At 42.1% G+C, this 13,611-nt stretch overlaps 1 long non-coding RNA gene across 1 annotated transcript in view; it reads right to left on the bottom strand.

Moving 5' to 3' along the window:
• LOC139044848 (uncharacterized) overlaps nt 1–4,140 on the bottom strand; it is a 90,706-nt gene extending 86,566 nt beyond the window's left edge. The window contains exon 1 of the long non-coding RNA XR_011502172.1: nt 4,045–4,140. This is a non-coding gene — a long non-coding RNA (uncharacterized lncRNA). The remainder of the gene's footprint in view (nt 1–4,044) is intronic.
• Nucleotides 4,141–13,611: the final 9,471 nt, after the last annotated feature.

Here is a 13,611-nt window from a genome sequence, read left to right as displayed (position 1 = left end):
CAACCTAGAGACAACCACTGAAACCACTCCACTTTATTTCCTTTACCCATTTCTGTGAAAACATACACAACGTACAAAAGCCCTACAAAACTGTGATCCTATTTTCCTATTTTTGTTATCGTTTCCGTGTAGTACGTTTCAAAGAAGCACTTCAAAGCTTCTTTGAAAACAATCCTAACTGCTGTATTTATGGACCTATCCTAATTTAAACAGATTCTGTTGGAAACATAAACCTTTTATATGTTTGTCTACTTCTAAGACTGACTTGTCACAAAATGAGAACTGAGATACATGAATGATTCCCAGATAATAATCCAAAAGGAATTCTGGATAATTTTTTATTTTCCTATAGCAAAATTAGATCAAGAACAACGTGCAAGTTTTTCAAAGACAATTTTTTAAATTATGAGACTGTGTGCTTATTTGCTGTTAATAGCCATTTTAAAACTAAGTGCTGGATACAGTGTTGCTATTTAGAGAACTAAAACTGGCAACTATATCGGTTTCCATATTTCTTTTTTTTTTTTTTGAGAAAAATTAGCCCTGAGCTAACTACTGCCAATCCTTCTCTTTTTGCTGAGGAAGACTGGCCCTGACCCAACATCTATGTCCATGTTCTTCTACTTTATATGTGGGACGCCTACCACAGCATGGCTTTTGGCAAAGGATGCCATGTCCCCATCTGGGATCCAAACCAGCGAACCCCAGGCCACAGAGAAACAGAATGTGCAAACTTAACCACTGCGCCACCAGGCCGGCCCCTCCATATTTCTTATCATTTGATTCATTCAAGAAATCCCAGGGGGCCAGCCCTGGTGGCCTAGTGTTTCTACTTGGCACACACTGCTTCGGTGGCCCAGGTTCAGTTCTAGGGTGCGGACCTACACCAATCGTCAGTGGCCATGCTGTGGCAGTGACCCACATACAAAATAGAGGAGACCACCACAGATGTTAACTCCGGACGAATATTCCTCAGAAACAAACAAAAAAAGAGAAATCCCAAAGTCTGGGAACCAATGGAATTTGATTACCTCTAAAGCCCTGCCAACTGTTTTTCAGTTGGCCTCTCATATATACTGGATTGCAACATTCTACCAAAAAACCCACAAGAGTCTCACAATTGTTTTGCTTTGTTAATTCATATCCTACAGATTTAAACGGACACACCCAGTTTGCTTTGTCCTAAATCCTTAAGTTATCCTATCTTCAGCAATGGCTCTGTATTCCAGGGATACAGAATGTGAGCCTTTCTCATCTTAATCATTCGGTTTCCTGTCAGATACAGACCTAGATTATGAAGCAGAAGTCCTTGCTATAAAAGGAACAAATCTAACCTGCTTGTTGGGAAGCGATCTAGTCACTGACTGCTGCTAATATATGAGGAAGGGGCTGGCCCCATGGCTGAGTGGCTAAGTTCACGTGCTGCACTTCGAGGGCCCAGGGTTTTGCCAATTGTGATCCTGGGTGCAGACATAGCATTGCTCATCAAGCCATGCTGAGGCCACATCCACATAGCAGAACTAGAAGGACCTACAACTAGAATATACAACTATGTACTGGGGGGCTTTGGAGAGAAGGAGGAAAAAGACTGGCAACACATGTTAGCTCAAGGCCAATCTTAAAAAAAAAAAAAAAATGAGGGACGTATCCATGCACCTTGACAAAGACTGTTTATTATGATTAATAATCACCCTGTTCTTATATGTACCTTTCTTGCAAGTAGCTCACAGCCCTCTGGTACACAATGCCTCCTTGATGCATTGTGGTACCAAGAGAAGCACGCAAGGAAATAAGTTCTGCCAGTGAGAGGGAGAGGCCAAAGGGGGCGAATAATCAAACTCTAAATAACGAAACTACTTTCAAATTCATAGCTTTAAATCCAAATAGCCCGTGACATCAAAACTCTTCTTACTTCCTCAGTCTAAAGACGGTCAATACCCTACATTTACCTTCACCTGAACATTCTAGAGTCCCAAGTTTTAAAAAGTTTGCGGGTCTGGCTGTAATTACTGAATTCTAAAATTACTGAATTTTATGACCCTTACGAAGACATCCTCTTTACTGAGAATTCTTTTCCAAAGAACTAAAACTCCATATATGAATGTTTAGCCTCTTCCAATCTCCCCAAGCCTTACCCCATGACTTGATTTTATAATCTGGATCCTTCATTTTACTTCGCTAATTCATATTTTAGAATAGTATTTTAATTTTCACACAAATTACATTTAATTCATAAAAATACACAGCAAGGGAAAAATGGTTCCTGTTTATTTACAAATGTAAAATTTATTCTAGGGAACATATGACTTGTTTCACAGTTTTAGAAATGAAAGACATAACCTAAGGTTTGGTTTTATTCATTTTGGGATGCATGATGGCAAGGGCTGGTAGGCTGAGACGTCTATGCAGAGAAAACCAGGCAGCTGCTTCTCTTCCACAAATAACTGATTTTACTGAGCACCTGTACAGACAACTTAGCCATACATTTAAAGAGTTTAATCTTAAAAAAAAAAACTGACTACACTTTGATCTAGGCCTCCAATTAAACTGAGTTTAGTCCTTATCCTTAAACATAATTTGATAATGTCCATTTAGCTGATAGAAAAAAGGCAGAGATACACAGAAATAGCGGTATGTAACAGCTATTAAGGTCTCATGATCATTTTGATTTTCCTGACATAAACCTATTACTTTCAATGTTTTCCGTTTTGTTTTTAATTTCAGAAAAGGCTATTTAGGCCTAAAGCTATGAATCAGGAAGTAATGTACTACTTAAGTGCAACTTAAGGTCAGTTTACTCTGTAGCTTGAAGAAAGTTTAACAAAGTCTTAATTTCCTTCTCAGTTTAACTATGCTAATCCCTGGTCATCTTTAAAGCGGCTGAGGGCTTCTATAATACCAAAGTTTGATAAATAAAACTCATTCTTGTCCCCAGAAGTTAAGGATAACAAATTTAGAACACTTTGATACACATGTATTTGTAGCAGGGTATACACTGTTACATTAACCACAGAAACTGCAAAGTTGTTGATCAAGAGGGAAGTCTGCAGAGTACAGGGGTGGAAAAAAGGGGGAGGGCAGTAAGAATGGGAACCAAAAATTAGGTGCCTACTCTGTGTTAATGATCACCCAGGAGAGAGACAGGATACACGAAGTATTGAAAACAAAAACTAACAACTTATTAAAGCAAGCATTGATTAAGTGGCTGGATTCATATGAAAATGAAGGGAAAAAGATGGGGCTCAGTGGTTAAGTTCTCGCACTCCGCCAGGGTTTCGCTGGTTCGGATCCTGGGCGTGGACATAGCACGGCTCATTAGGCTGCGCTGAGGCGGCGTCCCACATGCCACAACGAAAATATACAACTATGTACTGGGGGGATTTGGGGAGGAAAAAGCAGGGGGGAAAAAAAAAAGATTGGCAACAGTTGTTAGCTCAGGTGCCAATCTAAAAAAAAGAAAAGAAAAAAATGAAGGGAAAAAGAAAATATGATCAAATTTCATCACATCTAGGAAAATAAAGTACTTAAATTTGAGTTATCTTGATGGATATCAATTTCCTCATTTGTAAAAATAGGACTAAATTAAAAGTCTCTTTTATCACTAAAAACTAATTTTTGTAAGATACACCAGAAAGGTAAAGATAATTTAAGTCCAACTGACACATTAAGTATAAATTGCATTCATTCTTAGCTGGTTCTAACTTTTAGCTGTCCTACACATTTGAGAATTATGAACTTAGTATCTAAAATGTTACATTCCCTAAAAAAAAAACAGTTTAAGCACAACATACAAATACAAAGCATACACAAACCAGACACTTGATACAAAAGCACTATAAGCCAAGCTTTGTTTTTCAAAATGTTTAACTGCTGGAGCCTGGGAAGGTTTTTAAACGTGGCACAAGAACAACCTTCAGAAAAAAAGAAATAAGCTATAAGATGACCAATATTTAGCCCACCTAGCATCATATTTGGTGACATCTTACATACTGAAACAAGGGCTTAGACATCTTTTTAGTAAAAAAAAGTCTTAGAGAAACTCACTGTGAAACTTGTGTTTTAGTTTCAAACAGGTGTTATATTTCAGACAGCCTTCTTTTGTAAAGTAGAACAACTGCCATGTTAAGTACCAATAAGGCTGTTAAAACAGTAAGTGGGAGATGGAGATAAGAGATTTTGTAATTTAAAGCACTAAATAAAACATTTATTTTTATTGTATCTTATGGTTGACGGAAGTGGTCAAAATGTATAATACGGAAATTTGCCCAGGCAAGAAATATTAATTCTAAAAAAACCCAGCCACATACAGAATTACACATATGTATAAAAACAATGACAGGATACTGTTTTCCTCTTCAAATTTAATGTCACAACTTGAATGTTATTATATAATAAATTTCCTCTGCTTTCTAATGGGTGTGCTCCTAGATCAATAAATGGATGAGATATGAATAACCAGATGAGCTCTTCTGAAATACACGCTATAAAATTATGAGAACATGAAAGTCACCTGGAAATTATAATCAGGACTGTCTATATATGACTATTTTCAAGTCACAATCACTACAACCTTCTCACGGCAATTTTTTTATGGCCAGATAGCATTCAGTTTAACACTAACATCCTGGTCATATAAAGGTAGCATATACATACTACAATTTGATTGTTATGATTTCTGCTGATTGCCAAATGTGCATATGTTGTCCTAAAGCCATCAAAAAATGCATTTTGCATGGGCATAATGAATTTTAATGAATTTAAGATGTACAGGCATGAACAAACATGTTAACCTGAAATCTGAAGCATTTACTAAGTTTTTTTGGGCCTAGAATTTTCATGAGGAAATCAGGTGTCAAGATATATTTCCTGATGCAGAAGCAAACTTACAAGTTCTGGGTTTTGCCATAGAGGTATAGACATAGACTGCCTGTGCGACAAGGATTCTCAGCATAACTTAAAACACCAGAACTCTCTTAAATCCATGTTTACTAACAGCAATGGCTATATCGATTGTTCATCTAACGCTGACTAACACTAAGCCACACATTTGCAGATTATTTAATAATTTACAGATGAAACAGATGAACTACGTCTATCAAGATCACGTAGGTTTTCCGAGGTGAGTGATAGACGGGAAACGAAATGTCTGACACTAAAGCTCACGCTTGCTCTCTCATTCCTTCTCTTATTATGCACAACTAAGAAATCAACTACTTTTTCCAATCCTAATCCCACCTAAGGCTGAGATAAGGAAGATTATGAATGAGATCTATAACCTAGTACAAGACAGACTCTCTTTATTAACTGTCAAGTTTTCAATTTCGAGTTAGCAATATCTGGGTTCCAGGCCTACTGTGAGACTTAAGCCAGTCATTTCCCTCTTTGAGACTATTTCCTCAAAATAAAACAGGAAAAAAAGAAAGAATAAAGAATGGCTTGAGCTCCACTGGCAAAAAGACTCTAAATTTAAAAAAATAATGAAATCATCTGGTCCCAATCTACTGTTTTTCCCAGTCTCAGCTCTCAAAGTACTTCAGGTAAGCCTAGTCAAATGGGTTTCTTACACATTTTCTCTATTCCTTTCTCTGCCTTTGCACATAAAGCCATGCTAACTGCAAATACACTGTGTGTCGCTGCCCCCAATCCTTCACTATCAAAACCACAAACATTTTGCCTCCTAGTTCAAAACTGTGAAACACATCACTGGTGAAGTGGGGTTCCTGGCCAAATGCTTACAGTATTTACCTACATGGCTCAATCCCACACTAGATTATAAACTAACAGAGAATGGCCCAGTACCAGCCAGCACAATGACAGGTAAAAATATTTGACTGAACAGGAACACAATAGACAGAAACCAGATTTGAGGGTTAACGGTACTGGCAAAGTATGTGTTAAAAAAAAGGGGGGGAAATAATCAACTCCAAAGTTTTGTAACATGATGGTATAGAGTCAACCAGAGCATTCTGCATCTGAATATATAGTCAACTTACTTCCTTTTATTACCTATCATAAACACATGATATGGCAAAATATTCAGGCACTTGGCTTCAATGCAGATTCTGTTATTTGTGCAACAAAACTGCCTATTAAATGCCAGCAACTCTGTACTTTAGCTACAAAGATGAATGAGACACTGTCTTTCCACATCTCATGGACTAACAGAAAAGAGGAACATGAATCTAATCGTGTGATAAGTACAGAAGAAAGAAAAGAGAATGTCTCATCTTCTGCAGATAAAAATAACTCAGTTTTTATCACAAATCACTAACTGCTCCTGGAGCTTTTATTTCTCATTTAATCCCTAATACCACTACAATGAAGTAGTAAATACTTAACCTATTGTGTGGATTATGAAACTGAGGCCCAGAAAGCAAACTACCTAAGGTCTCAGTGAAAGTGGAGGAGCAGACACACAAACTCGGGTCATTGCAACTTCAGTGGTGTCCATGAGGCTCATCAGCAGGGCCAGGTGAAGAACCCTGCATGTCAGAGGGTGTTTGGACTCGAACCTCAAACATGTGGTGAACTGAATGTTTAAAAAAAAAAAAAAAAAGATTGTTTTGGAAAGATGTTTGATGATATGAATTAAGCTAGAAGGGTAGAACTATTAACCAAAATAGGAAACAAAAGAAAAAAAGTTCAGTTTTGAATGTTAGTTTAAAGCACCTATGGGACCCCTGAGATATTTAGTAGTTCCATTTGAGTTCAGAGATTATAAATTCCAGAGTCATAAATAGGTAAAAGTGTGGGAATTGACTAATCCAATTGGTGAAAAGGCGGCTGGGGACATACTGGGAAATGCCAATAATTAAGGAGAAGAAAGCAACCAATGAAAAGAGGAAGGACAGAAGTAGTAACCAGCAAAGGCTACTAGTGTACAAACCAAGCAGTTTTAGGAAGGTATATTCTAAGGAATCAAATGTTATAGGTAATATAAGACCACCCACATCTGGAGCACATAATACAGAACTTTCACAAAATGTTATAAATGCAAATAACTGCATATACTTTTTTCTTATTCCTCAGGAATAAGAAAACTTACCTAGTGGCTGAGTTTGTGAAGAAAGGGAACTAGTTAACTTTTAGACACTTAAAAAAAAAAATCCAAACTTGGCACAAGTGAACCCTTGACTTCTGATGTTATTGGTATCTATTCTCTCAGTTATTTAATTTTTTAAAGGATTCTTCAATCATTCATCTGATGTGTCCTCTTATCCATTTTACTCCCATTTGACCTTTTAACTGGCCATCAAGTGAGAGCATGGGAATAAAGATAGAGTAGCCACGGAATATTTTGCACAGATTTGGTCAGATAAACTGTGTTTAGGATAGAGAGATGCCTAGACCACCACACACTGTTATCTTATAAAGCTGAGGATAGCGATTATTTTTGCTGGTTTTTCAGGTTTCAACTACAGAATGAGAAAAAATAATCGGGCATTTCTTGCTTATCCAAAATAAGTTTCTTCAGGAATGAGCTGTCACCTTAGTATAGCCTTCCATCATGAAACATTTAAATACTAGGGATAAAGATTAGATGGGAAGAATAAGCTCTCCCTTTACCTAACAACATTAAAGCTTATTAGAAAGACAACAGGCATGAGGCATTGGGCATGATGTGTAAGTATGTGACAAAGAGGTGCAAAAAGGCTGCAGAGAGATTTCATTTTCCTATGTAAAAAGGAGAGGTTTATAAAGTCCTACCAAGAATTTAGTTGGTAAGTTCTCATCTAGCTATATAACAACAATTCAAGTGTTTAACAAATCAGAGGCAATTTCCCCAAATTTAGAGTTTGACATATCGCTAAACCATTTCATGTGCTCACCAAGTGGCATTAAAATTGAACTAAGTTTAAAAAGGCTGAATAAAGGCTGGGAAAAATTAGCAAATAAATATTTAGATAGATATAAATGCTTCAAAAGTTCTAATTACTGAGTAGTTTATCTTACCAACTTAACTGAAAATGTAAAGGGCTAGGAATTATGTTTTGTGTGTCTTAAAAGAGGGTAGGAATGCAAATTATTTCACTGAAATCAGAGCTGGAGCTCCCATCTGCCCCAGGAACAAAACAACTGGCAGGGGAACCAGAATATAGTTTTAAATTTGAGACACAGACATCTATGCTAAGAGGGGCACTTTAAATACTTTTGAGAATAAGAAATATTGAAGTGATATAATCTCTAGGAAAGATTTCTATGTAATTTAATTTGATTTAAGCTAAAGTTGTATGAAATACCACTTACCCTAGGTCAATAACCAATTTATTAGGACCAGTACCATATAAAAGATAGTTGTTCATTGAAGGTACATCCTGTACCTCGAAGAGACAACGCTGACCATGCCACTTTCTGTTTTGTGGTCAGCTTACAACAAAGGAGCAAACAAACAAAACCCCAAATCCCAATTTTTTTTTATAAGAAATACAAATATAAGATAAACTCTACATGCTTCAATGCTTACAGAAAACATAAGCCTTGAAGGAAAAATGCCATAAAATACTTCTCTTTAAAAAACAAAGAACACATTACCAGCTCCAAATAGAACATGCAGTCAATAAATTAGCACATTCGGACGTTTTGTTCTGTGTAAACTACCACTCACTTCTCCAAGCAAATAAAGGACCGCCAATAGCTTTTACAGCGCTTCTTCACTGGCTCCATTTTTACATTCGATACACTTTACACTGGAGATTAAGGAGCCCTTTTTACTACATCTAATTTTAAACCACTCCTTTGAACAGTGTGTTCTGTAAGCTTTTGCTACCTTCCTATTTGCTTCATTTAGATGGAAAGATAACACTCTTTCTAGTTTCCAGAGAAAATTCCATACTTAAAGAGGTTTCAAACTTGAACTCAACAGTCAACAGGGAGGACACTATAGGCCTGATCTTGTTGGAGAGCAGAGGATAGGTAACTTTCAAAATGTTTTTTGGATACTTAGGCATAAACTTACTACCTCTCCTTAAGAAAAAGAGTCAAGTTGATTCAAAGTATCCACAACGCTTGAAAGTTTTTTTGACCACTGTTTGCAAATATGGATTTCAGGTTTGATGTTAACATAAATAACACCTTGCACAGGAAGACAGCATTTAATTCATTTTTCAGGAAGCTAAACTAACCAGGCTGTGTATGTTGTTTAATTATAGCATTTTAACGTATATTTAATAGTCTGAGTTCAAACAATTCTCAGATATAAATCATTTCATTCCACACTTTGAGGACACTAAAGTCAGGGGTGGTGACGGGGCAGAGGAAAATTTCATATAACAAAATCCAGGGAAAGTCACATGTAATTCACAGTATTTTCTTACTTTGAACTTGAGTTTCAGCAAATATGTCAAAATATAAAGTAACAGACAATAACTATGCAAAAATATCCCAAAAAGCTTTAAGAGCACACAAAAGGGTCATGAATGTTTATGCTGTAAAACTCAAATTTGATCTACAACAGTCTTACTGCAGAGTTTCATTTTACAGACAATTTTAACAAGCCCTGTTATTGGAATGCCAGCCTCATGATACATAAAATACATGTAGCTACTAGAGGCTGGCATGCTGACACTTATGACAGCAAGAAAAGTGCCAAAAACTAATGAAACTCAAGGGCACAACAAATTGGGTCCTCTAGTACCAGAGCAAGCAGCACTATACACCTCGATAAACGCCAAATCAAAGAATTATAAACTCAATCACTAGTGTTTACATACTGTTGAAGTTTGCAGGTTAAAATGTCCTCTAGAGTTGAGAAATACGGATGTTGAAAGATACTAAGGCCAGTTTTTCTTCTCATTTTTTTGGGGGCAGAACTCTGTCCCATAAGCTGTCCCCAGCCCCGACTCCCATCTTCTAAGTGAAAGGGGAGAACACCTTGCCCCTGAGCCTTCCTAACCCTCCATCTCTTCTCCAAATCTGGTGGTCAAAAAAATTTTTCTGAAATAGGCTGAAAGCCAGTATTTTACAGTTTGGACCGTACGGTCTATTAGCAGTTTGTTATTAATCTTTAGAAACATGCACGCCTGAACGTCAAGCATTGGGCTGGGTCATCAATGTCAAGAATGGCTCATTTTACTTGGGAACAGGGATTTGGAAGAGTTTCAGAGACAAAGACTCCTCTGAATGTCATCCAAGGGTGGGAATAGGCACTTCTAGCAGTGTGGACAAAGGCACAGAGGTGTGCAACAGCACAGCACTCGAGATGGTATGCATTTTAGCCCCTCGGGGGATGTCTGCTATGTGAACCCAGTTAGAAGATTACTGCAATTGTCCAAGAGATGACGAATTGAAAAGGGAAAGCAAGCTGGGGGACAATTTACTCAAATAATGAAATGTAGGATGAGAAGCAAAAGAAATTTGAGGGAACGGGTTAAAAGTTCTTAGGAATCAAGTAGCAAGCTTAGTAGCTTTAATAGGAGCTACTAAGTTACAAGTAGCTGAACACTGCACCTACAGCTCCGAGATGAAAGTCTGGGTGCGACTGGAGAACACAACTGCAATTGGCCAGAGAGAACATACAACGCAAGAAGGAAGTCAAAGAAAAGAAGTAACCTCAAGTGATATTTAAAATGCTACAGGAACGTAAAGAAAAATTAGAGCTCAAGAGGTTCATGGATTTGGCAATTAGGAACAATGAGGACACACGCCAATGAAAAGTACACAACAAGGATTTGTTTCCATTAGCTTGAAAAATGGTCTCTTTTCCTTATTAAGGCACAGTGAGGCTAGGAACATTCTGAAAATTATCTTCAAATCTACTGACTTCATATTTAGTCCCCCTTTTCTAAACTGGAATAAAAAGTTGTTAGGAGGGTAAGGAAGCCCTTACTTAACTCACACAAAACAGAGAGACCCTTGAAGTTATCCGAGAGTTCTTACAGGCAAAATGCCCATTTTATACTCAGAGTGGACAAAAACAAAAAAGCTTTGAACTTTAAAACCTTTGCACTACTTAATAAACAGTTTAATTATGGGCTTTTCAGCTAATTCCCAGTCACTTCCCTGAAAAAGACAGCCACAAAACTAGCAGGGATTCAAGCATACACAAGTGAATTAAAAACTCAGTCTTGTTTTCAAACTACCAAGTCTACATAAGAGACTAAAGTGAACAGCACAACCCTGAGCCCAGGTTAAGCCCATCTTTTTCAGGTGCGGCAAACATCTCCCAGCAGCAGAGAGGTGTTCTGTCAAAAACGCCAGCCGGGCTCAGACGCAAATGTCTTTGTTGGCTAAGTGCCTGCGCTCCAGCTGCCCGCGGGCAGAGGCCTTTCAAAGCTTCCCTAGTCAGGGGACAGCTACTATGTATACGGGTGTGGCCAAAAGAGGGTACGTGAACATAAAATTAGTCCTTCTTCCTGGATCTGCCAATATAGACTCTACGGACTTCTGAATTGGTGGAGAGCTTCACCCACCAAGGTTTCAAAACTAAAACTGAAGTTCACACTTCCATAGAAATGACTTAAAGAGATAGGCTTTAATATTGCCTAATGATTCAGAAATCTTAATGAACAACATTTACCAAAAGAGCTTATAATGTCATCTTTTATTTTTAAAAACCATAGTAAGAGGGCGACAGAAAGACAACGTTTTTAAGACTAGAAGTATCAAAAAGAGCCTTACAACTTCATACGGATTACAACACTGGCGGCTTTTATTCCGTATTACTAATCACGCCTCCACTTAAAGACAACAGCAAACCCGCCGGTACGATTACACATTCTTGCAGGACGTACAGACGGGGAGGACCGGGGGCGAGGGAAAGCACAGACGGGGGGGGCAGACACGGGAACAGGGCCCTCGGCACCGCGACGGCGTCTTCCTTGGGCCAACTTTTGGGAAATGAAGTGTTCCCGGGTGTTATTTACACCTTGCACTCTGGCTTCCCAACTTAGGAAGTATTTTTCCGTTCGGGTCTGGGAAACCACGTTTTCTCGGAAAGCAGCCGCTCTTCGACGTCGTGGCCCAGGAGCCAGTCCCTCCGCTTCCCCCGGGCACCCACGGGGCAGCCCGCTTCTCCTCTAGCACCCGCCGCCCCACCTAAGGGGGCTGCAGGGACGCGGGCAGATGGGGCCCGCGGCCGCCACCTGGGCGGGCGCGTCCCTCGGGCTTCCCCGCGGCCGCGCTGGGGCGGGGGAGGGGACGCGCCCGCACAGTCATCTCTTCCTCTTCGGCCGCCGGCGCCGACCGCGCCAGGCTCGTCCGCCCGGCCCCGCCCCGCCCCCGCCCGGGCCTGCGCCCAGCCCCGAGGAATGCAGCCCGGTCACATGCGCTGCGGCGGCGGAGGACGTGCCTCTCCCCCCGCGCCCCGAGGAGACCCAGCGCCATCTTGCCCTGACGCAGTTACAAAAGTCACGGGACAAAAGCGTGTCTCCTCGTCCGCGCCAGCGCCCCAGCATTTCGCAGAGGCCGAGCCAGGGCCCTCACCTCGCGCAGGGACAGGAGGAAACGGTCGGGGCAGAGCCTTGAGAGTCCCTTCGCCGCCGCCGGGGTTCCATAACGCCGCGGCAGCCGCGATCGCCATCGTCACTTCGCCCTCTCTGCCTGTGCCACAGCCTCCCCCGACAGCGCCGGCCCCGCCCGCTGCTGCAGCATGAGGTCATCGCCAGCCAATCCCGACGCGCCCGACAGCGCACGGCAGGCACTGATTGGCTGGTCGGGCTGCCTCTGCCTCCCCACCGCCCCGGGTCGCCCTGGGGCGAGGAGGAGACGGAAACCGCCATTTCGGGGAAAGACCCCGAAAACAAGGACCGGAATCACCGTGTCATTTTCAGTGGGGAAACCCTTGTTTTATTCTTTGGCCTCCCCCGTTTTGCTTCCAGATAAGCGTCCCTCTGTCCCTCCCTCGCTTAATCCCCGCCACATAAAGGAACGCCCGCTCCCCTCCGTCCCCGCACGCTGTCCCGCCGGCGGGGAAATCCTTCCCCGGGGCCGAGAGGAGGAGGCGGCGGCGACGGCCACTGCACCGACGGCGACGGCAGCTTTTTACCCCGATACACGGTGGCAAGGAGGCGGCGCGGGCGCTGGCGGCGTTTTTCCTGCGGCGGCTCCCCCCGGCCTCTTCCGTTTCTCGCTCCTCCATCGAGACGCCGCCGACTCGCCAGCTCCGCTTTTATCCGGCGCCCGGAGCCTGCGCACTGGAGCCGCCCCAGCCCCCAGTGGGCGTCGAGCGACGCCCCCGCCGGCTCCCCTGCGCCGGAGGCCGGCCGGGGGGAGGGGCACGGGCGGGGGGCGTCCCGGGCCCACCGTCCCGATGCTTGTCCCGAGCAGTGGCGTGCCCAGGCTCCCCGACTTCCAGACTTGAGGGCTCCTCGGGGCGGAGGGGGCGACCCCGATCCCACCCAGTACCGAGGCTTCCCCAAACCTTCGGCGAACGGTCGAACGCCTCTGTTGTGAAAAAGACGGAGATGCTGTCCGCCCCGCTGCCTCCAGTTGGCCGTCTCAGAGCCTCCGTGGAGAGGCCACGGCGGGCGGCAGCCCACAAGCAAGATGGCGGCGGGCGGCTTCGTCCCCTCCCCCTCTGCCCCTGCGGAGCGGGGCGGGCGGGCCCCGTGCACTTGCCGCCGCCGCCGCCGCCGCCGCCGCCGCGGCCGCCGCCGCCGCCGCCGCCATTTTCCC

This window comes from Equus asinus, chromosome 1 (assembly GCF_041296235.1).
Source record: "Equus asinus isolate D_3611 breed Donkey chromosome 1, EquAss-T2T_v2, whole genome shotgun sequence".
In the NCBI taxonomy this organism is placed as follows: domain Eukaryota; kingdom Metazoa; phylum Chordata; class Mammalia; order Perissodactyla; family Equidae; genus Equus; species Equus asinus.
This window is presented reverse-complemented; position numbering and strand designations above follow the sequence as displayed.